The sequence below is a fragment of the Pristis pectinata genome, chromosome 38, assembly GCF_009764475.1.
Source record: "Pristis pectinata isolate sPriPec2 chromosome 38, sPriPec2.1.pri, whole genome shotgun sequence".
Classification (NCBI taxonomy): Eukaryota; Metazoa; Chordata; class Chondrichthyes; order Rhinopristiformes; family Pristidae; genus Pristis; species Pristis pectinata.
The window spans coordinates 13,335,367-13,360,765 of NC_067441.1; the positions used below are offsets into that span (position 1 = coordinate 13,335,367).

The 25,399-nt window shown below is 48.4% G+C and overlaps 3 non-coding genes across 3 annotated transcripts; all 3 read left to right on the forward strand.

The window, feature by feature from the left end:
* The first annotated feature begins 5,368 nt into the window (after positions 1-5,368).
* trnas-aga (transfer RNA serine (anticodon AGA)) lies at positions 5,369-5,450 on the forward strand. Its single transcript has one exon. It is a non-coding gene; the product is annotated as a tRNA-Ser (tRNA).
* Positions 5,451-5,676: 226 nt separating this feature from the next.
* On the forward strand, positions 5,677-5,750 carry trnan-guu (transfer RNA asparagine (anticodon GUU)). The gene has a single exon. It is a non-coding gene; the product is annotated as a tRNA-Asn (tRNA).
* A 466-nt stretch (positions 5,751-6,216) lies between these two features.
* trnaa-ugc (transfer RNA alanine (anticodon UGC)) lies at positions 6,217-6,288 on the forward strand. Its single transcript has one exon. It is a non-coding gene; the product is annotated as a tRNA-Ala (tRNA).
* Positions 6,289-25,399: the final 19,111 nt, after the last annotated feature.

Below are 25,399 nucleotides of genomic sequence, written 5' to 3' on the forward strand. Positions count from 1 at the left end.
CCGTCTCGGAGAAAGTGCGGTCTGTTGAAATGCATCACTCGCTACCTATTAGGAATGGCAGCGGCCGATCTCATGGTCATTATCTCGGACCCCCTGCTGAGGTGGACTGTTGTGTTTTATTTTGCGCGATCATCCTTCCGTATCATTCCCGTGTGCAGTTTCATTATGTGGCTGGTATCTGCAAGCACCGCCGTCTCTGTCTGGCGGAAAGTTGCTTTCACCTTCGATCGATTTGTGGTCATTTGTTGTGAGAAGCTGAAAGCAAAATATTGCACCGAGAGAACGGCGGCTGTGGTTATCCGGACAGTGAGTGTGCTGGGCTGTTCTGAGACTGTCCCAAGGTACTTTATATACGAGTCTGAAGAAATAATTGATGATGTTAACTGTAATTGTGTTCTTAAACTGAGCTTCAGTAAATCCCCCTAGGGCGGCATTTGAGTTGTTAAGCCGCTATTTTAACCCAACCCTTTGTGTCCCGTTCCTTCTGATTTTGCTGCTCAATGTTCTGACGGCCAGTAGATTCCGCAGGGAGCTCCGGGACCGCAGAAATGGAGAGAATAACAAGGACCCAGAGATGGAGAACCGAAGAACATCCATCGTTTTACTCTTCAGTATAACCGGCAGTTTCATTCTTTTGTGGGTAACAGAGGTGGGCTTTTACATCTATCAGCGAATTTCAAAGATTCACAGTTACTCTTCCACTGATCCCCGTTATATCACAGAATTCCCATCGGGACTGCTGCAGGTTCCCATCACCTGCACCAACACGTGTATTTACAACGTGACGCAGAGCAAATTCCGACAGGAACTGAAGAACGCGGTGAAATACCCGCTGAATCGGATTGTGAAAATCAGTGAACGTTAGAAATAAATGGTATGAAACATTACAATAAAATCTGCCGACCTGCTGCCTGCCGGACACCCCACCCCCCCCCCCCCCCCCCCCACCCACCCACTTGTGGGAGTGGAAATCGTGTTATGAGCAGAGTTCTAAAACAACAGTGACAGCTGATCCCGTCCGCAGCCCGGTCTCACCATCCCAGATATACCGCCTTTGTCCCACACCTCCCTTCCCCACTCCCCTTTCAGCTTGATACGAACTTTTACCCCTGTTCCCCGGTTCTGACAACGCAGTTTCGAGCTGGAGTGTTAACTCCCGCTTCTCTTTCTGCAATTGTTGTCTGATCTGTTGCGCGTTGGAAGTATTTTTCTCGGCTGTCTCTCTGCCCTCTCCTGCTCCCGTCATGCCCCGCTCCTTACCTTCACCGTCATTTTCTTATCTCCGTCTCTGTCTCTGTCTCTCTTCCCCCGCTCTCTCTATAAATAGCCGATGCCTTCTCTTTCTTTCTCGAATTAACTTATGTTTGCAAATTTTAACTTTTTTTATAAATGGCAGTAAACATCACTTACCGCTCTCGAAAGCTTCCTCTGTTGCAGAGACAAAAAAAAAGTTACCTCCGCTTCTCCATGTTCTTTTTCCTCCGCAGGTAAAAAATCCCAGTGCTGCCAATATCTTCATAAATCTCTCTAGTCACTGCAATCTGAGCTCTTGTGTGATGGGTCATGGTCATGTAGTCATGGAACACAGAAACTGTCCATTCAACACACTGGGTCCACACATTAATCAACGTTTTACGCTGATCTCATTTTATTCACACAAAATTCCCATCATTCACTTGCGCACGAGGAGCATTTTAAAGGGCCAATTAACCTGCCGACTACATGTTCAATTCTACCTTGGAAATGCTCTCCTGCACAGTGGTCCTGGATGCTCCCGGAAGTCGACTGATTGTGGACGACATGGACGCGATGAGCCGAATGGTTTCGTTGCTGAGCTTCAAAACGAAAACAAATGTGCAGGAACTACTGAGATCCTGTGAGAAGAGGAACAGACACGTTTTAGGTCAAGCACCCTTCTCAAAACTGAAAAGGGAACAGAAGATTCCTGCAAGATGCAGGAAAGGATTTTGACCTGAAACGTTAACTCCTTTCTTTTCCACAGATGTGGCCTCATCTGCTCAGTATTTCAGCGTTTCCTGTGACTGTTTTATGTTTCTGAAATATGATTTATTTTTAAAAGTTTTCACTTCCTATCAGATCTAAAAATCATCCATCTGCTTCTGACACGAACCCGTGGGTCCAGAGTGTGTGAGTAGCGATGATATCACCTCTCATTCACTGAACTCCAGAGAGTGTCGACCCACTGTGGCACCATGACAGGCTCTGAAACGCAGCAAGAAAGGGTGAAAATAGAGCCACAATAGTGATATTAGACGAGATAGTTCATGGGCATACAGGAGATCCTGTGGCCGCAAAACGTACTCTAGGATGGTGTGAATCCTCCCTGGTGCCAGGGTCGAGGATGCCTCTGAGGGGTTGCAGAACATTATCAAGAGGGAGGGTGAGCAGCCAGAAGTTATTGCACACATTGAGACTAAAAGCGCAGGCAGAAAAGGGGATGAGCTCCTGCAGAGTGAATGTCGGGGATTAGGAAACAGGATAAAAAGGAGGACCTTAAGGTACGAATTTCTGTATTACTTGTCGAGCCACGGCGATTGAGGATAAGAGCAGGGCAATATGGCAGACAGATTCGCCGCTGAAGAATAAATGCAAGGGAAGGGATTCAAGTTTGTGGACCACTGGGATCTCTGTGGGACAGAAGCGACCAGTACAAGAGGGAACTATTACAGAGTCCAAAGATTTTTGGAAGGTCACCAACAATTATTCCAACATGACTTCCTCCAGTATAACTCGGAGGGTGTCTACAGTTGAAAAGAATACAGCCTTTGACAAAACGCGGCATCAAGAAGTGTTGATAAAACTGAAGCTAACGGGAACCAAAGGAAAGACACTGCAAGGGTCAGAGTTATCTCCCGCGCAGTGGAAAAATGTTGTAGCTGTCAGCTGTCCATCATCCCAGCCCCAGGACATCACTACAGGACTTCTCCCCCAGGCCCAGCCACATTCAACTGTTTCATCAATGTCTTTCCTTCCATCACAAGTGGCTATGGTCGCTGACGATTTAGTTATCTTCCTACTCCCCGTAAATGAAGCATCACATTCCTGCGTGCACCAAGACATCCGGGGATGGGTTGAACATTCACAAGTAATGTTCTCGCAACAGAAGTTCCAGGCAATGACTGGCGCCGACGGGAGAGGGTCCAACCATCCAACATTGGCATTCCCTTGTTCTACCATCACTGAGTACCCGAACATCAAAACCCAGGTTGATACCATTGACCAGAAACTACACTGGGCCAGCGACAGAGACATTGTGACTATTGTGAGATCGGAGTGCTCTGAACTATTATTAGAAATCGTTCCCCTGAGAGACTTGCCGGGAGTGTAGCTTAATTTGGGGGTAAACTGTGTAACATTGAAAAGGTAGAGTTGTGGTTGATTCACAGCTGATGTGAGTTACAAGAATCTCTATTCACAGCTCATCAGCTGTGAATAGCTGCGTCAGCACTGTCAAGGATTAATTTCCCAGTAAAAATTCATACAACATTTTTCAAAAATTGAGGTTGTTAATGAGTGTAAGAGAGATTATTTCGTCACTTCTTGAAAGCAGATCAGGGATATAATTCTCATCCCTCATCTTTTCTAGTCAATCAATTAACGGATCAACGCATTTTCTAGCTCTCTCTCTCTCTTTATTCCAGATGCTGACAGGAAGCTGTATGCCTTCAGATGCCCGACATGTCCCAGATGATGTGCTCACACTGAGTGACGTCCGTGTATTCACCTCTTGCTCGTGTCTGTGTTTACCCTGTGGAATCTCTCTCCTCACACCCCCTCCATTCCCGACAGAGACTCTGTCCCTTTCTTCTGCACAGACCGATGGCATGTCTTCATTCAGAGTCTCAGTCACTCTCAATGTTCCACAAGAATGTTCCCGTTTGTACCATGAGCGCGCGCACTGGACGCTGGAATTCCCTCTTCGGTCTAAGGCCACATTCCCTGTTCCCTCGCTGTTCAGCCCTCTCATCGGTTTCCGATAATTCACCTCCAGTCCACGTACTCCTGTTCCAGTCCCATCGCCATGGGGAGTGGCTTCTCTCTGTCTACTATTCCTATGTCCTTTGTCACTTCACGTACCCCAATTACATCACGTCGCAGTCTCCGCCGTTCCAATGGGAACAACCATTACAACGGAATTGACATTCTGGGGAATCTCCTCTGCACCCTCTCTCGCGAAATCTGGCTCTCCCTACAGTGTGGCGAACAGAACTACCCACAGACCTCCAGTGTGGGCCGACTCAAAGTCTAACATGTTTGGAACAAAGCCAACCTGCTGCTAAATTCCATGCACAGCCCCACGAAGGAGCTCCCCCGTTTGGATGCGTCACACCCTTATCTGCACTTGCTGTCACGCTAAGAGTCTCTGTAGAACACCAAGGCTCCTCCATGCCTTAATACTTATTAAAATATACTTGTACAAGTCAGTGGAGAATTTAACGCATCGATGTCAGTCTCGCCACAGTCCATGTCCGCCCATGAAAATCCAGCGTCGGATCCAAACAGCCCAGAAATACTGCGGTTGCTGGAAATCGGACATGACATAAAAACATGTTCTATAACTCAGTAGGTCACATAGCTCCCGTGGAGAGGGAAGACAGAAATGTCAGGTCAATACCCTATGACAGCAGCCGGTACATCAGCTTTGCCCCGCCAACCGACCTCAGTCTCTCCCACCTGCTGAATCCTGGGTGCTACAGGAAGAAAACCTGCCGTCCTCACCCGATCTGGACTATGTGACTCCAGGCCACCCCAATGGGGTTGTCTGACGACGGCCCGGCAAACCCATCGGGTGGATCAGAAAGGAGAAGGTGAGTGAAACCGGCCCGGCCGCCCAGCCCGGGGCACCCTGCAGAGTTACCCCATCACCATTGCTGCCTGGGCGCCGGGTCAGGATCCTGGAACCGGTTACTGAGAGCCCAGTCGGAGCCCCCTCACTAAACGGAGCACAGCGGCCCAGGGAGGCGGCCCGGCATCACCTTCTCCACGGCAGCTGGGGAACGGCAATAACCTCTTCCCCTGCTGATGCCCACAGTCAGAGACTGAGAGCAAACTGGGAGGTCTGAGTGTATGGTGGCGGGGTGAGGAAACCTTGTCCCACTCTGAGTGAGACTCCCTCCGTAGCTGCCCGCCGGAATTCAGGGTGAAATATGATCTAGCTGAAACGTTAACTCTGGTTATCCACAGTCGCTGCCTGACCTACTCAGTGTTTCCAGCAGTTCATTTTTATAGTTCAGGATCAGCCCTGTTTTTCTGACTCCGGGATCGGTGCTGTCCCCGTCCGTCCCTGGATACACTGATCCCAAGCCATGGCCAATGTCCTTCTGGCTGCCGAGCTGTGGAGAGCGCGGTAGTCGTGGCCGAGTGGTTAAGGCGATGGACTAGAAATCCATTGTGGTTTCCCCGCGTAGGTTCCAATCCTACCGACTACGTGATTCCAGCATTTTCTGCTTTATATTGTCCGTGACCCCCGGATCCAAAACATTGATGCAGATTGTGAAAAGCCGGTTCCCAGCACCAGTCCCTCATCTCCACCTCGCAACCCTGGATGAATCATTCATCAACACACACGAAATGCTCCGGAGAGAGATAAACAGTCGGCGTTTCAGGTCGAGAGCTTTCATCAGGACTGGCAATGATCCCCGCTTCCTTCAGCTTGTCTCTGTGGCGCAATCGGTCAGCACGTTCGGCTGTTAACCGAAAAGTTGGTGGTTCGAGCCCACCCAGGGACGCTAGCGATCCGGCAGCTTTCGCTGTGCGTGTCATTGTCAGCTGGGTAACACTGCGCTGTCCGGAGGCTGTCGCTCCCTGCTGCTGCCTCACTGGGCTCAATGGGAGCCCTCCCTGCTGGGTCTCATGTCCGGGAGCCCCGGTGTTCCGCTTCCCTTTCATCGGGATGTGTGTGCTTCCTCCGGCGATATCCTTAGAACTACCGGACTTGCCGGGACTACTGTTTCGATTTAATTTTGGCTCTTCGATCATTCAGTTGGAATCTAAATAGTTTTGGCCGAGAGGGTCTGGGGAGAGAACGGGTCAGGGGCTTGAACTTGGATGATCAAACGTGATAGCACTGAATGGAGGAGCGGGGGTGCCGAATGGCCTGTGTCAGCCCTATTCTGTATGTTACAACGTCTACGTCGTCTGCTCAGCGGGTGAGGCACAGCAAGGAGCGGCCTTTCGAAATCATGGAGTGGCCATGGGGATGTAGCTCAGTGGGAGAGCGCATGCTTTGCATGTATGAGGTCCCGGGTTAAATCCCCGGCATCTGCACGCTGGTGATTTTGAATTTTGAACAATTCCCGATGCAAGTCACGGTAAGACTTCCTACTGACTGTAGAATGGACTCGGACAGTAATATGCAAACCTGATGTGGGTTCGAGCCACAGAAAGCTGGGAAAGTGACATCTAACATGACACAGTAGTGTAATAGTTAACATAACGCTTTACAGCGCCAGCGACCTCGGTTCAATTCCGGCCGCTGTCTGTAAGGAGTTTGTACGTTCTCCCTGTATCTGCGTGGTTTCCTCCGGGTGCTCCGGTTTCCTCCCGTATTCCAAACACGTACGCGTTAGGAAGTTGTGAGCATGCTATTTTGGCGCCGGAAGTGTGTCGACACTTGCGGGCTGCCCCGAGAACACTCAATGCAAAAAAGTTGCATTTCACTGTGTGTTTCGATGAACATTTGACTAATAAAGAAATATTCTGATCACCTTATCATAACTAACTTCTAATATTTCCATTACCAACTCCCAGAGATGCGCCTCTTAATCTCACCTGTCCAATACCAGAGGATGTGCATTTAAAGTGAGAGAGGTAAGTTCAAAGGAGATGTGCAGGGAAATGTTTTACACCGAGTGTTGTGGCTGCGTGGATTACACTGCCTTTGGTGGTGTTGGAGTCAAGTACGAAAGGAGAATTCAGGAGTCTCTTAGATAGGCCCATGGATGTGTCGGAAATGGAAGGATATGGACATTGTGTAGGCAGAAGGGATTATTTAGTTGGGCATTTGATTACTAATTTAAATACTTCGGCACGTCATTGTGGGCCGAAGGGCCTGTTCCTGTGCTGCACGGTTCAATGTTGGAGGAACTCAGCGGGTCAGGCTCCACCTGTGGGAGGAAAGGAATTGTCGACGTTTCGGGTTGACAACCTGCATCAGGAGGATCACACAGAGACAAAGTGAGCTGCCGGTCCTTCAACACTGAAGGAATTCCGACATTTATTCAGTAACAGTGACAGGTTTGGGAAGTTAATGAGACCTCGGGATTGGACAAAATGAGCCACCAGCAGGGGTGGGTGAAGCCATTGCGTGGTGTCCCACGGGGTGACTAAAGTATCCCTGCGTCATACCCCACTGCAGCACAGACTGTGCCCTCTGCTCTGGACATTGGCATTTGACACAAAGGCGGCGGCAGAGACTTAGAGGAAGAGAAACAGAATGTCCGACAGCAGGGCCGCTGTAACAGGGTCAATCAAGTAATGTCAGACACGGTTATTGCTGAAATTTTGGGAACGAGGTATCCGTCCGGGACAGAGTACAGACAGCAAAGGGATGCTAACGGGATGGGACGGCGAGTAAGGAACAAAGGGAGAGAGAGAGAGAGAGAGAGAGAGAGAGAGAGAGAGAGAGAGAGAGAGATTATAGGAAGAGGTAAAGTAGTAAGTGAGGGGGAATAAAAGAGAAGCCAACAAAAGAAACTATGAAAAGTTGGAAAGGAAAATGGCAAAAAAGTATAAAAGGGGGAATAGAGGAAGATGCACATTGTTTGTCTCATAGCAGAGTGGCGCAGCGGAATCGTGCTGGGCCCATAACCCAGAGGTCGATGTATCGAAACCATCCAGTGCTACTCTTCAGCTGAACATTTTACAACAGGACGCTGTCACGTCACACATCCATACAATATTCATTTCACTTCACAGAGAATGAAAAACTCGCGTTTCAATATTAAAGTTCCTTTCATTCCATCATTTGATGTGGACAGGTCAGTGGGGGAGAACGACCGTCCCTGTTGTGCTCAGCTACAGTCCAATACACATTGCAGTCTGGTGGGTGAGGCCGTGCTCTGCTGTAGAACAGAAAGTGTTGGAAACACTCAGCAGGTCAGGCGTAAATCGAAAGCGAGTTAATGATTCAGTGCCGGGACTCGTCATTAGAACTGGGAGAGAGAGAGAGCAAGTGAATATTCAGCAGCAGAGAAGGTGGGGAGTGGGCAGCGGGGGAACAAGGGGAACATCTCTGACAGGGTGAGACCAAACACATCACATGACGTGGCTGTGGGACACACAAGACAGGCCGGCTTTACCCCTGGAAAAGGGAAACACGGTGTCATAATGACAGACGGGTGACCGGCAGCAATGTCCAGTTCCGAGACAAGGGAAAGGGGTTTGAAGACGGTCTAAGGAAGGTTTTCATCCAAGTCGTTGTTGGTGTCTGGACCTCACTACCTGAGGAGGCGGCGGAGGCAGGAATTCTTGCAGCATTGATGAAGTATCTAGATGAGTATTAATCAGGGAGCGGCGGGAGCTGGTTTAAAGCAGCCGGGATTGGAGAGCTCCCGGGCCCGGGGTCAGAGTGCTGACAGCAGCCTCCTTCCAGCAGCGCATCGCTCTGGGAGCCGCTCCGCAGATGGGCTCAGGGACCGGCATGGCGTCCGGACCCGAGGCAGTAGAGGCGGCTGTTGGGGGGAAGAGGCGGAGTGCAGCAGTGACTGGGCCCGGAACATCGAGTGAGTGGGGAGGGAGAGGCCGTTCCCGAGCTGTGGGAGGGCAGGGCGGGGGAGGCGGAGTGGGAGGGAGCTGCCGGTGACGGTCATTGCTTCTTCCTCTCCCCAGAACCGGAGGGAAAGTCCCCGGCTTGGATCCAGTCTCCCAGTGTGTTGTTGTTACTGGACAGAGAGCAGTGGACACAGCCGGACACTCAGGGTGAGGACAGTTTTACGAAAGCGTCTGTTGCAGGATCCCGGTGAGAAGTGTGGGGCACACAGTTTAAACAGCAGCTGTTTGGCTCCGGTTGAGCAGCTAGTCCCATGGGGGAGATGAGTGGAAATGCGAGCTGTGTGAATCTCCCTGCTCCATGGGCAGTCCCATTCCCGGATCCGTGCCGGGATATGGCGATGTGTGTGTCCCTCACTTGGTGTGGAGCTGCCGTCCTCTGCTGGTCGGCAGAAGCTGAGATCTGCAGCCCTGCAGCGGCCTCACACACTGGCACTGGCTGCACTGGCCGCTTCACACAGCCGTCTGCCTTTTACCTCTCCCTTACTGATCTCGTTTCATTTTCCTTCCCACAGGGACAGACTTCAATCAACTCTGATGTTCCGTCCTCCAGAGGCACGAGGAACAGAGCAGCCGCTCCGTCTCTCACACACCAGGTACGTTACAGAGCACAGAGACACCGACAGCTCATCAGTTCCACAGTGTCAGACAGCAGGGACATCCAGTCCCACACTGAGCCCACGACCCAGACACTCATTTCCAATACAACAGGTAATTAGTAGGAGTGAACAGGGCTCCTTAACGATCAACCAGGTAACCTATATGTGGAATCATAGTATATCGATGAGGTCCTGAACACATATTTCTCATTTGTATTTACCGTGTAAAATGACGTGAATGACAGGGAACTCGGGACAGAGATGTCTTGAGAAGAGACCACATGACAGTGGAGGAGGTGCTGGAGATCTTAAAATGCACAACAGTAGATATATCCCTGAGGTCTGACCAAGTGTATCCTGGGACATTGTGGGAATGTCGAAAACACATTGTGTGGCCCCTTGTGGAGATACTAGTTTCATTGAACGCCACTGGTGAGGGTCCGGAAGATTGGAGCGAGTCTCATGTAGTGCGGTAATTTAAAAAGGGCTGCAAGGAAATGTCTGGGAGCTACAGATTGGTGGGGATATCATCAGTGGTGGGACAGTTATTGGAGGGGTTCTGGGAGACAGTATCTACCTGCATGAGGAAAGGCAAGAACTGAGTATGGATGGTAGGCATGGCTCTGTATCTGGGAATTGAGTTTCTCGAAAATGGTCGATTTTTTTTGAAGAGTACCAAGAAGATAGATGAGAGAAGAGCGGTAGATGTTGTCTACATGGACTTTTGGAATGTCCCGCAAGGTTGGCTGTTCTGGAATGTTGGATCACATCGGATCGATCAGGGTGATCTTGTCAAATGGACTCAATATTGGTTTAATGGTAGTGGACAGAGGGTAACTTTTTAGAGTGGAGGCCTGAGACCAGATGTGTGCCACAGGGACCAGTGCTGGGTCTGCTGTTGTTTATATCGTAATTATTTATGTGTAATATTTGGATGAGAATGTCGGTGGTGTTGTCAGTAAGTTTGTAGATGATATTAAACTGGGTGGTATTGAGGAGGTGGAGGATTAATCAACTATAACTGTATTCATATCTTAACACGAATGCGAATTATGGCTGCTCGAAATACTGATTTAAAAAGTGTCCTTCCGGCCACAGCAGCCACACCACTGCTTTCCCGGGCTGGGTGCTGTGTGGTAATTGTTGTGTCTGGAACTTAATTGGATTCCCATTATGTTTGACCATGGAGATGATGGTCAATCTTAACGGGAAATGGGAAGGCTGTCTCAAACAATGAAGGTGATACCTGCCTTTGTCTCACCCGATTGCAAAACGATTAGCTGAACCTGGGGTTTGAGGCTGCTCTTTGTCCATTTGCAGTAGCCCTTTGTCCGTTTCCTGCTCAACCAAGAACTTCGACGCCTGACTCATTAAAGTGTGCGTGACAATGTTTGTGTAAATTACTGTCTCCCCCCTCTGTACCTCGGAGAACCCCGCCGAGGACTCTACCTGAGAGTCAGGAGGTTTCTCCCTAGCGATATATTGCTAAATAAACGCATTTTAATTAACCTGTGGCACTGCATGATTTACAGCAAACGGAAGTGGGACTACAAAATCGGGTTAACAATTTGGCGAGCGAGCCAGCAGTCCAAGATGAGGTTTAGGAAGCGGCGTGAGCGATCGACGGGAACGACTACCTGAGACGGAAGGCCCCACAAGGTAAACTTCACCTTGATCCCTCTCGGGCAGCCGGACTCCTGACCGATCTATTCGCTTATCGAAAACCCTCTGACGGACTCCTCGCGAACCTGTCTGAGTGCCACAGGTAAGAGAACTGGGGTTAAAATCAAGGTTATTCGAGGTTCACTTGTGGTTTGCCTTGGTCAAGTTTTATTATGATTGGGCTTGGACACCCCTATTAACGTCAAGGGTCAATTTAAGGTTAGAAGTTTAAGTCCCCAGTCAGGGTTAGTTTAAGTTCGCGAGTTTTAAAGTTTAGAGCTCTAAGTATTTAGATCGGTTCTCCGGTACTACCACCCTGCCTTAGACCGGTTCTTAAGAGGGGAAATCCCCCACGGAACGGTCAGGAACCTGAAGTGAGTGAAGGAAAGAGACCGATCATAAGATAACGGCAGGGATCTGTACCGTACGGTTAAAGAAAAAAGGAGAGAGAGAAAATAAGAAAAAAATATGGGACAAACTCTCGCTAATCTGGGTCCAATACCCAACTATCTAAACTATGTAAGGACGATCCGAAAAATGAGTATAACTTCCGCAAATTATTGGCATGCCTCAACAAAAAATTGGGAAATGAAATATGGCCATTAGGGGGAACCTGGGATTTGGATAAGTGCCAAAAGGCAGAAAAAGCGATTTTGAAAACGTAATACTGGGGAAAAATGGAAAATATTAATGTCTACTTGGAGAAAAACGGCCGAAGAGCTAACAAATAGATCTAACCAGAATAGTTGGGAACATAATGCACGTAGAAGAGGGATTAGTGTATGTGATGAGAAAGGCAATCCCAAGAGTTGGGAAGTTCTGAGGTCTCAGTGCGGAGACCACGATGCCGAGATAAGCAGAAGGGAAAGGGAAGGGACGGATTAGAAGAATGAGGAAAAACGTAGAAATAGTAATAAAACGAATAACAGCAAGGGGAGAGTGGAGGAACCTCCCGACATGTACGGTGTGCCCCTGTTGTTCCAACGGACGAAAGTGAGTAGGATTGGAGGGTTCGACCCACAGCCCCTATCTACCCCCCAATTTCACTGCCGCCCCCGTATAATGTGGCTAGTCCGCAAACCATTACTGCCAGCCAAGTCCCGTCACAAGAACCTATGGCGTCCCGAACTAGAAATCAACTTAGACAGAGAGAAAGACCGCCTCCAAGAGGTTCTAAAGCCATAGACATACGGCTGAACCTTTTGTTAGGGGACAGACCTATTACAGATCCTCAGTCGGACAATGATTACGACTCCGATTCTACCATTAATAGTGACGACCCTAGAGGTCCCGGCCCATTACTTATGCCGAATAAGGGGAATGGAATAAAGGCTAAAAGACAGCTCCCCAATAGGAGTGTCCCCAATCCCCATCCATCCCGAGCGTCCGCTAATCCCACGATCCAAATTTACACCCCTTGGAAACCTCAGGAGATGTGCCTGATCATGAGTCATGCGCCCAACCGTAAACCAACCCGGAGGTTTTCATAGATTATATCATTGGGACAATTCAGATGTACCAGTCAACACATCACGACCTTTTTAATCTTTGTTGTTGACCCTTACAACTGCAGAGGCAGATAGGTGGAAAGCGCACTTGGGTAACTACGCGGACTAGACAGTCTTCCAAGCGGCCGTCCAGGCTCCGAACCAGGCAAACACCTTTAGAGCTGCCCTGCGCAAGACCCTCCAACAGCCATTGACATAGTTAAGGTTTTAGATTGCCGACCGAAACAAGGTGAGGTCGGTGCAAATTCTTGAGATCGTTTCTGCTTACTTTACAGCACCTATGCAGGGGAAGATACCTATAACAGAGGCAATGCCTCTCCTCAGTTTAACGCCCTTCCAACTACAATGAATCCCTCAGGGAGTGGCGTCAGCTGTCCGCACTAATGACATGAATTGGCCTGACCACACACGACAAAATATCAGCAGGGACCTAGTCCACTTTTGAAACAACGGGCGCGATTCGAAAGCCACAAGGGTAAAAAGAAGATGGTGCCAAGGCCTTCTCGGCCCCGACCTACCTGTCCCGATAATACAGAATACCAAATGGAGACGCAGTTCTGGGATCCACGATGGGTTGACCGCTCCGATAGAAGGTCCAAGACCTGCGTAAGGTCAATGATATAGTGGAGCCACTGCATCCCGTGGTCCCGAACCCCGCTGCCATCGTCAGTAACATCCCGGTCAACTTCTGTATTTTTACACTCATAGATCTCAAGCAGGCATTTTTTTGCAATTACCTTATCCACCGAATAGCAGTACCTGTTTGCGTTCAACTTCCAAGGTCAGCAATACATCTGGATGCGTCTCCCGCAAGGTTTTATACATTCCCCGACCATTTTCTCCCAAGTCTTGCATAAACAACTCCAAGAGTTACAACCTTCTGACAAATTCACTGTTGTCCAGTATGTAGATGACCTTTTATTAGCAGGTCCCTCGGAGCCCGCCAACATCGCGGACACCAACAGGTTACTTAACGCACTCCACTCCTGGGGATACGTGATACCTCCACAGAAAGTAAAACGAACCCAGAGCCAGGTAAATTATCTGGGCACCCTTTTAAGCGCCACTGAGGGGCAGTTCACCCATCAACGTATTGCTCTCATCATTGCTACCCCACCGTCCGCTACCCCGAAGGGTATGCGCGCCTTCTTAGGTTTAGTAAATTTCTGCAGGCAGTGATACCTGACGTGGCTCTCCTTACGAAGCACCTCACACCCCGGCTTCAAGCCAGTCCGTGAGACCTTTTGAACTTACGGAGGAACAGAAGGAGGCCTTTGATAAGCTCAAACAGGCCCTTGCCAGCGCCCCAGCCTTGGGACGACTTCTATATGATAGCCCATTCCAGCTTTTTGTAAATGTTCTTGAGGACTTCTCCACAGCCGTCCTTACTCAAGCCCATGGGGATAGAAAAAGACCAATAGCATATTGCTCTACTCGGCTGGACCCGGTTGCTAACGGACTTCCACTGTGCTCTCAGATGCTTCCAGAAATCTACTCCCTCGTAACAGCAGCCTACAATAAAACCCTGCAACGGTCCGTGGTTGTTTATTCTTCCCATACCGTAACGGCACTCCTGACCTCCCATCAGACCCAACACCTTACCCAGGTCCGCTTAAACAGATATGAGATAGCGCACCAGAATAACCCGCTCCGCTCCTTTGCAAAATGTACCACCATTAACCCTGCCACCTTCCTAGAGACCTCACCTGAGGATCTTGAAGACCCACCACATGACTGTTTACTGCGTAACCACTTCTTAACTGCACCCCGTCCGGACCTTTCAGATAAAGCCTTCCAGCCAGCAGACTTCAACCTGTATGTCGAAAGTACTTCATCCGTTTATGAAGAGGGAACCTGCCTTTGCGGTTACGCTTTAGTAGATGACTCCCACGTTGCAGAGTCTGCATCTTTGCAGCCCCCAGTCTCTGCCCAAAAGGCAGAACCTTTCGCCCTTACCAGAGCCTGTGCTTTAGCCAAGGACAGAGTCGCTAATATCTTTACTGATTCCCGCTATGCTTTTGGAGTTGCCCATGATTTCGGTCAACTGTGGGCGCTCAAAGGATTTCTGACGTCTATAGGCAGCCCCATACAGAATGCGGCTTACGTGAAGAACCTCCTCCAAGCCATCCTCCTCCCTAATAAATTGGCCATCATCAAATGCTCAGTGCACCTCTCAAATGCCTCCCTTATAACACAGGGTAATAACAGGGCAGATGCAGAGGCAAAATTGGCAGCACACCGGGGGACTAATATCGTTTCGACAGCGGTAAAACAGGCGGTTGTTTATAAACCGACAATAGCAATGCAGGGCACCACAGATATGGTTACTGTGCAGCACTTACAAGGGGACGCCCCTGACTCAGAAAAACAAGTATGGAAGGCACATGTGTTACGCACTCTGCGCCACATGGTCTCTGGACCACTCCAGTCGGTGAAGTATGTATACCTGATTTTTTGTTACCGATGCTTATTGACTGCCTGCATTCTGACTCCCACATTTGCAAGGGGGGAATGAGTAACATTTTACTCCGTACCTGGTGGCGCCCCCGATTGGAGGAAGCAGCAAAAGGCAAAATACGATCGTGTTTAATATGCCGACAAACCAATGCTGGGAAAGGGGTGAGGTGAACCCCAGGCAGAACCCCCTTGCCAGGGGGTCCTTTTGAATGTATACAACTTGATTTTATTGAATTACCGCGTGTATGTTGCTATAACCAATGTCTTATTATTGTTGATGTCTTTAGTAGATGGATTGAAGCTTTTCCAACCACCAACAATAAGGCCTCAACGGTGGTGAAGTTATTGCTTACAGAGATCATACCAAGGTTTGGGGTACCCCGACAGATTTGTTCAAACAATAGTCCTCACTTCATAGGGAAAATAAATAAGGAGCTGTGCATTGTTCCATTGCACCTCCCACCCTCAGGCAGCTGGTATAGTAGAACGAACTAACGACACCCTGAAGAATAAATTAACCAAATTAGTGTCAGAAGACAAGACTAAATTGGCTGAAGATTCTCCCATTAGCTTTGTATCACATGAGAATTACTCCACACTCGGCCACCGGGGTTTCGGCTGCCGAAATCGTTTATGGACGCCCAGGAAGAACACCATGGGATGCTGACACCCAGCTCCCCACCCAGGTCGACCTTAATATTATGGGGAATGAACTATCAAGATATTTCAGACAACTTACGACCTCCTTGAATTTCCTTCATTCACAGATAAAGAGCGCCTTTACGCAGCAGGAGGGAAAGGATGCGGAGTTGCCTAACCTGGAAATTGGAGAGTCGGTGCTGATACGGGACTGGGAATGACCTAAACTGGGACCTCGGTGGAATGGCCCTTCCAGGTACTACTGCAGACCCCTACAGCGCTGAAAGTACAGGGCCGGGAACGCCGGATTCATCTAAGTGGCTGTAAACGATGGTCACCGGAGGGAAAATGATGCTTCTTAAATTTGGACTCTTTATCATTACCGGTACTCGTGTGTGGGCATTAGAGGACAACTTATTTTACAAAGCCCATATACAACTGCATGGCAATCGCACCGTTTGCTACCCCTTGTCAGAATCAGTGAAAGGTCTTTCTGTAGCCACACCAAGCTGGAGCCCCAGGGCTCTCTTAAGATATGAATACTCAAAAACAAAGTGCATTGGGCAGACGGGATCTTACGGGAGGGTGCTGCCAGGTAAATGTTTGCAAGGAACAACAGCAGACCCTAGCAGCACAACTAGCCACCAGTCCTCTCCTCACTGCTTCAACGGTAGGGGATGGAGTTGTGGGCTAGCGATAGTACAGCACCTGATATCATGTACCACCACCACTTGTAGAGAGAGAAAGTGTGCATTAAAGGGGAGGATGGTTTAGGTGAGTGTGCCAACACTAGGTGTGTTGAACTACTTTCAGGGGAGCGATGGGTTTGTGGGGAAGGGAACGGAGGGAAAGTTATCTGAGAATTCATGGGAAGAGAGTTGCTGGAATCACTTGGTATTCTCAGATGTCTAGTCCACAGCAAACGGGCAATATAACCTGTCACCGGGCCAAGGAAGGGTATGTTCTCCTTTTCAATGGTCCCTATATCACCGCCACCCCCACTCTGCCAGCCTGGTTCGCAATAGGAGCGATTGAGCCAGTCACGGTCCTCCGCCCCCAGAAGGCTCGTATCCGACGAAGACTTGCAGCACGGTCAGTAAGTAAGGAATTCTGCGAAGAATGGAGGGATCCTGTGGTAGTGGGATCATCGATAGGCTATGTGTTTCTGAGTGCTCTCTCTCTAGGGGGTTCCGCAGGACCACGGCCGCAAATAATCGGAACTACCTCGTCTGCGGACTGACCGTGCTGGGAAACAGCAGCATAAAGGGTCTGGAGGAAGTGAACCAGGAAATGGCGGAACTTAAACTTTATGCCCAACAGACCGGTACGCTGTGGACTACCTGTTAGCTCAGAAAGAGTAAGTATGTGCCAAAATAGAGGATAAGTGTGTCACCAATGTTAGGGATGAGTCCTACAATATTTGCCATGCCATTCTGGATATTCAGAAGCAAGTAGATAACTTTAGGCAGGGACTTGCAGGAGGGAAGAGTTGGTTGGGGTAGCTGCTGGGAGGGTCAGGGGCATCATACCTGCTGCATGGAGCCATAGGGCTCTTCATTATTATTATAATATGCTGTGTGGTGCTGACCTGTTTGAATACTTGTTGCAATGTCCTTATTAATAAACTCTCGACTCCGTCCTAGGCACCCCCTAGGTTATCATGATATGATAAAAAGGGGGGGAAAGCGGATGAACATGTGGGGAAATGAGGAAACAGGGATGCAGGCATCCCTCCCCTTTGAGCCGGCATGAAACCTGTAGGCCGAGCAGTCTCCTCCTGCCTCTCATCAATAAATCAGTCAACTTACCGGCATCCGTCGGGAACCCGGTTCACAAACGGTCCTATCTGCCCATGGACGGAGCCGGCAATAAAAAAAAAAGCGGGACATTTTCTCTGAGGTTTGTTCCGGTTTGACCGGGAATTGGGGAGGGAACTGCAGGCGATGTCTGCATGGGGGGCCGGAAACTCCCCCTCGGCGGGTCCGCCTGCGCTCTGGGTTTTAACCAGTGATTGACATCTGCTGTCACCTTAACCCATCATACGTCAAGGAAGGATATTTGAGCTGCTGTCTCATCTTCCTTGACGTATGGTGGGTCATGTGACTGCCTATCAGCATGCGCCGTGAACCCGCCTCAGCGCGAGCCGAGCAGCGCCTGTGTGATGCGAAGCGCGCGGGTGGGCAGCGAGGGGCGGGGCTGTGCGCTGATCGCTCGGAAACAGGGAACGGGTCGGGTCTATCGTCCGGGGACCGTCCCGTATCTATCGCCCTCTCCTCATGGAGGGATTAGCTCTGGGCGGGGACAGCTCCGGTCCAGGACCCAGTGCTACTGTTGACATCCCCACCGCAGCCGTGAAATTGGCAAGGGTGGCTTGAGTTGGTAATGAACACATCCGGCCTGCTTGCCTACAACGGGGCGGGCACTGATTGTAAAAGTTGGCGAGTCATATTGCACTGTATAAAATTATCGTTCGGCCACCTTTGAATTATTCTGTGCAGTTCAGGTTGCCACATTGCAGGACAGAAGTGGCGGCTGCGCAGAAGAGGTGTGTGCAGTGTTAGCATTCATTTCAGATGACCAGAATATAAAAACAAGGATGCCACTCTGAGGCTTTATAAGGCGTTGGTCAGAGTATATTTTGAGTATTATGAACAGTTTTGGTCCCCGTATCGAAGGAAGAGTATGGTGACATTGGAGAGGGTCCAGAGGTGTTTTACAAGAATGATCCGGGGATGAAAGGATTAACGTACGAGGAGCGTTTGATAGCTCTGGTACTATATTCGCTGGAGTTTAGAAGTATGAGGAGGGATCTCATTGAAACCTGCCGAATATTGAAAAATATGGATGGAATTAATCGGGAGAGGATATTACCAATAATGATAAGAGTCTCGAACCAGAAGACACAGCCTCTGAATAAGAGGACCTCCCTTTAAAACTGAGATGAGGAAGAAATTCTTTAGCCAGAGGGTGGTAAATCTGTGGAATTAATTGTCACAGAGGGCTGTGGATACCAAGTCATTCGGTACACTTGAGGCGGGGATTGATAGTTTCATGATTAGTCAGGGCGTCAAAAGGCTGCGGGAAGATGGCAGGAGAATGGAAGTCAAGGGTGAAAAATAAATCAGCCATGATCGAATTGCGGAGCAGAATCGATGGTCCGAATGGCCGAATTCTTCTCCTATGTCTCATTGTCTACAGTTAATGTTTCTGGTCCAAGGCCATTCGTCAGATCGGCTTCACACGTTTTCTATTTTTAATTCAGATCTCCAGGATCTTCAGTTTTAATTTGATATCCACCGGCTGACGGTCAGGTGAAAGAGAGGGGGAATTTACAAACATGGGTCAAATAGTGAACCACAGGTACATGACTAATATTGCAAGCATGGAGCTGCTCATTTATTCACGGCCCGTCTCAGTGAAGGGGGAATGGGAACTCGTTCTCCCCGCAGAGTAGAGCTGATAGCTTCCAAGGGATCTCTCGACCAAAACATCTGAGCCCAGAACAGAAATGTTCGCTCCACACCTCATAAACTCGGGCAGACTGGTCCCGGGTCCCATCCTCCCCAGGACACACTGTGGACATGTCATTCACCACCACCATCCCCGACCGCAGCATCACACATTGTCCACTTTTCTCACATTGGCTGGTGTTGTCAGTGATCTCCGCACAACCAATGTCGAACCGCCCAAGACATCTGTTTCATTGCGAATTGAAGAACATCCAGTCCCAATGCAGAACCACCGACCTGGGCAGAAGCCCTGTACACTGAAAGTTCCATATTCTCGGAGTCACCATCCCAGGATTGTAACCCAGCAACAGACTCTCCCGCTATCGTCTGCTGGCGGCAATATGCTGGAAGTATTCCCGCTATTTCCGGTTCACAAACTAAGGCTGTGGAAAGAGAAATGGTAGAAGACTCATCATCAGAACTGGTACTGGCCAAGATGCCGTCTGACCTGCTGAGTATTTCCAGCATTTTCTCTTTTTAATTTAAATTTCTGCACATACATTTTGTTTCCATTTTGATGCACAGATGTGAAGTAATTGCGAACTGTTTAGGACATACTGAAATAATCAAAGGATTTGCCTCAATACCATCCCCACCCCCCACCCCCACCAGTTCGTTAGTTCTCAGTTTATTCTAACACAAGCATAATACATTCCAGACAGTGTAAATGCTCAAAGCATGCTTTCCGCCCACCATCATTCTGTTGCAGCTGCTGCCGAGGCCACTGACTCTCCACTGAGGGAAAGTGGCAAGAGAGAGATAAAAATGTGCGACACCCTTTGCAGCTCTAGCGGGCTGTTACCCTGGCAATGGAGGAAGTGGCTCGGTAACGATAACGGAAAAATGGAAATAACAGACTTGGCATCACATCCTCCCTTGTTTCTTTATGATAACGGTTAACATTGAATATTGGGCCATTATATCACAGTGAAACTAAAATATCAATGGTTGCGTTTACCCTGCCTCTCAGTGCATTCAATAAATCCACTGGCAGTCCAGTTCTACAGAACACTGAGCAGGGAAATATCTACAGAAGCAGATCCAAAATTTACATTGCTGTAAATTACTTGCCTGCTCCAAACGTTCGTGGGGGATATTGAGAAACCACACAATCAATTCAGTGGTGAAACTCATGAAGTTTCCTTCATTGTTGAACTAACTCATTAAAAAGTCTCTCAAAATATTATTTTGCAAGAAAACAATAAATAGACCTAATTAGATCCAGCACAGTCGTCCTGCAACCAAAACACGATTTCTGATGAAATCAGTGAGTCAAGAAGTATCTGTGGAGGCAAAAATTGCAAGTCCCTATTTCATGTCAAACCCTAAATCAGGGCAAAGAGAAGAAAGATCGCCGATATACAACAGTGGGGTGGTGGGACAGAGGCTGGAAGATGATAGGTGGAACCGGATGAGCGGGAAATGGGCAGATGGAATCACGTGAGAGAAAGGTAAACAAAGGTAGAAGTAAACCAGGTGAACAGGTGAGTGTGTGTGGGAAGAGAACACCGGGGTGTGGGTTCTTTTCTGTCGTTTCAGATCCTCTTGCTTCTCGGTCCTGATACAGGGCCACGGCCTAAATCTTCAACTTACACCTTTTGCCTCCACAGGTGATCCTTGACTTAGAATTGGAATTGGTTTAATATTGTTACATGTACAGAGGTACAGTAAAAAAGTTGTCTTGCATAGGTTCCATGCAGATCAATTCAGTACATCGTGCATTGAGATAGTTCACGGTAAAGCAATAACAGAATGGAGAATAAAGTGTAACAGCCACAGAGAAAGAGTAGTGCAGGTAGACGGTAAGGTGCAAGGTCATAACGAGGTGGATTGTGAAGTCGAGAGTCCACCTTATCATACTAAAGGGCAGTTCAATATTTTTATAACAGCGGGAGAGAAGCTGGTTTTGAGACTGTCGGTACGTACTTTCAGGCTATTGTAACTTCTGCCCGATGAGAGAGGGGAGACGAGAGAATGTACGGTGTGAGTGGGGTCTTTTATTATGCTGGCAGCTTCACAGTGGCAGCGATGTACAGTATAGACAGAGTCCATGGAGGGGAGGCTGTGAGCTGTGTCCGCAATTCTCTGCAGTTTTTTTTACGATCAGAGGCAGAGCACTTGCCACGCCAACCCGTGATTCATCCCGATATGACGTTTTCTGTGATGCATCAGTAAAAATTGGTTCGGGTCGACGCAGACACGGCAAAGTCTTTCCACTGTTTGAGGACATAAAAGCATTGCTGAGTTTTCTTGCTCGTTTTTCCCGGCGTTGTGATTTTTTTTGCTGCAGATTCCGGCATCTGCAGTCTCTTTCATCTTCGACCTTTAAGGTCTTCCCCTCAGGCATCTGGGTGCTTCAGCTGCAAACCCACCAGTGAACCAGACATACTGTTATTACAATTACAAGAACAGGTCGAAGGATGTGCATCCTGCAATGAAGAACTCACCTCCGAACACACCAAAACATTCTCATCATCCACAAGGAAACAAGCCAGGTACCAGATGGAAGACACCCCACTTGTCTGGATGAATGCAGCTCCAACACTGCCACCTTCAACACATACTGAGGACAAGGCATCCCACTTGACTGGCAGCCCATCATTCAATGGGATAAACGGGTCGTTATTAGAATCGCTGTCAGTAACTAATTGAGTGCCACAGGGATCAGTGCTCGCCCTCAGATACTTACAATCTATGTTTATGATGTGGATGGAAGGGCTGAAAGACCTGCAGCCAAGTTTGCTGACAACACAAAAATGGGTGGGTTAGCAATTTGTGAGGAGGACAAAAAGAGTCTGCAAGCGATATCGATCGGATAAGTGAGAGGGCAAGACATTGAAAGCTGGCGTACACTGTGGGAAAATGTGAAGTCAATCCACTTTGGAAGAGAAAGTCTCCGCATGTAGTGAGGATACATTGATACGGCACAAAGACCCCTAGAATCATTATAACTGAAAGACAAAGCCAGCATGTATATTTAACAAGTAATTAGGATGGTTCATATAACATTGGTCATTATTACAAGGATATGGAGTGTAAAAGTAGAAACGTTTTGATACAACTTTACAGGGATGGTAATGGCATAATGTGCATGGGATGTCACCACCTGCATATTTCTCTCCAGGTCGCATACCATTTTTGGTGAAAGTTTTGAACTCCCTCCTTGGACAGCATCATGACCACATGGTTGGAATTGGCAGCTCACAAAACCAGTCCAGGGAGAATCACTCACAGCCTTCTCGCAATATGCACATGCTGAATTATTAGTATATAACTACTGTATAAAAAGGTCCTTTAACAACAAGAATGGACCAAGTAATAAAAACAAATATGTTGAAAGATCATAAAGCCAGGATTATTTGAGATGGAACTCCTGGAGGGAGACTTAATTGAAGTTTACAAATTTTTGAGATGTCCTGATTAATTGAAAGGCCTATATCTCTTATCACACCGGTGAAATACCGCAAATCATAGGTTGCACTTCAGCGATTAGGAGGAGTGGACAGGAGGTAGAAAAAAACTGAATGGCCGACCCTCATACCCACCCCGAGAGGATGTGACCTCAATCTCACCGCCTTGCCTGAACGGACGAATGAGGCAAATATGTGGAGCTGTGTTCCGAAGGTGCGATTGCTCGGTTTAACCAATTCTTTCTGCATAGACACAATGGGACAAACTGCCGCTTCTTGTGTCCAAGCATCATATAAAATTATGATCGACCTCAGCCGTCGATCCACGCGAAGTTCCAATCCCGAGCCGGAGAGGGTGACTGAGGTAAAGACCCCCTGATGCAAATGAACGGATGGCTGTGGTCCCGGTATCACCACCCTCACGCCGCTCCCAGTAGAAGATCACCAACGACGTAGCGGCTGTTGATCTCAGCTGGCTGCGTGTTAATACCCCATCACCCGCGCCGACTCCGCCAGGTTCTGCGTAGGTGGCGGTCGAGGCTGCCTGTTAGAGTAAATTAATTGGAGTCACTGCTGAACATCAGACATCGCCTTCTCGGGATCGACAACACTCCGGACCGGCGGAAAATTCTCCGCGATGTGAAATTGTCGCCCTTATGTTCACGTGACTGGTGGAGGTTTCCGACCTGAACCGGTAACTCTGCTGCTCGCCCCACACAAGCTGACCGACCTGGCGATTTTTCTGCTTGAATTCAAATTTGCGGCATCGGCATTTTTTGTTTTTATTTTGCCCTCCCTATCTTCCCCGTCACCTTCCCCCCACGTGGTCCCAGAGTCACAGGGTCGGTTCGCATGCTAACTCTAATAGTCACCCTCAGTGACAACATCACCATTAAGGCCAAGAGGCAGCGCCCATCAGTCGTGGAAGGACACATCTCAACTGCACGTATCGCCTGATCTCTTGCAGAACAGTTTCGAGCTCCATCCCCCACGACGGCAGGAGACCCTGCAGCCGGATGGGTGGATGCAACACTTTTCCAGACGCTGCTCAAATCCTGGGAGTCACTGGGCTTCCACTTTCAATTATTGACATTACCTCCAGAGCCATCTACTGGGGGCTCACTTGGACAGGCAAGGGCCTGACGGAGGTAGGTGTCTGGATGAATAAGCGGTAACTGTTCTGAGTAGGGAATCTCCATCACACCAACCGCCCAGCGCAGCTAAAGTGGGGACAAATTTAAGAGTCACCCTTGTCCACTATTAAAAAACAGTGCGCCCGGGGAAAGGATAACACGAGAGAAAGCGAAGAAAGGAAAGGGAGGTGAGTATATTAACTCCTTAACCATCCCGCGAGGAAAATACAGAAACTCTGCACAGACAGAGCGGTGCGAGGGGTGGGGAGGAGAGAGAGACAGACAGACAGACAGACAGACAGGGAGGCAGACCGAAAGATAGACAGACAGAGACAGAGCGGCAAAGAGAGATTTATAAGCAGATGCTGGATCTGTATTTTATTCCAATTCAACAATAAATCGTCCAGATTGCTCTACCGACTAAAAAATCTTGAGAACTTTTGCAACCTTTCGCTCTTTCACATATTCCAGCGATTCATGCACAGAGGCGATGGCGGTTGCTGTTCTGAGACGGGAGGAATATTATAACTTGAATTTGTATCACCATCAAGGAAATAACATTAGTGAAACTGAATATCTTTAGCTGCAGGGAACACCAATGTATGCAAAGATGCCGCTGTAAAGTTTGTCGAATTTGCTGCCGATGAATCTCTTGGAATGTGGAAAGGTTTGCCAGCTTTACGCTCCAGACGAAGGGTGTGGATGAGAACAGGAAATGTACCCGATTTAACGGATTCACAGTGAGAGAGAAATAGAACAGCTTACAAAACAGACGATATCAGTAACAGCATCTTTCCAGCTCCCGAGGGCAGTGTGGCTGCATCGCTAAATCCCCACTTTATACCAAACAATCGTTTCACGGAACATAGAGTGGCATGCAAAAGTTTGGGTAGAAAATGAACTGATCTCCAAAAGTCATAAAGTTAAAGATGAAACATTCTTTTCAACATTTTACGCAAGATGAGTGCATTAATGTTGTTTTGTACAATTTTAGAGTGAAAAAAAAGAAAGGAGCACCATGCAAACGTTTGGGAACCCCAAGATATTTGAGCTCTCAGATAACTTTTACCAAGGTCTCAGAACTTCATTAGCTTGTTAGGGCTGTGGCTTGTTCACAGTCATCGTTAGGAAAGGTCAGGTGATGCAAATTTCAAAGGTCTTTGTATACCCTGACTTCTCAAACCTTGTCCCAACAATCAGCAGCCATGGGCCCCTCAAGGCAGCTGCCTATAACTCTGAAAATTAAAATAAATGATGCCCACAAAGCAGGAGGAGGCTATAAGAAGATAGCAAAGTATTTTCAGGTAGCCGTTTCCTCAGTTCGTAATGTAATTAAGAAATGGCAGTGAAGGGGAACGTTAGAAGTCAAGTTGAGGTCTGGAAGACCAAGAAAACTTTCCGAGGGAACTGCTCGTAGGATTGCCAGAAAGGCAAATCAAAACTCCCGTTTGACAGCAAAAGACCTTCAGGAAGATTGAGCAGACTCTGGAGTGGTGGTGCATTTCTCTACTGTGCAGGTACATCTGCACAAATATGATCTTCCTGGAATTGTCATCCGAAGAAAACCTTTCCTGCGTCCTCACCACAAAATTCAGCATCAGAGGTTTGCAAAGGAACATCGAAACAAGCCTGATGCATTTCGGAAACAAGTCTTGTGGACTGATGAAGTTAAAACAGAACTCTTTGGCAGCA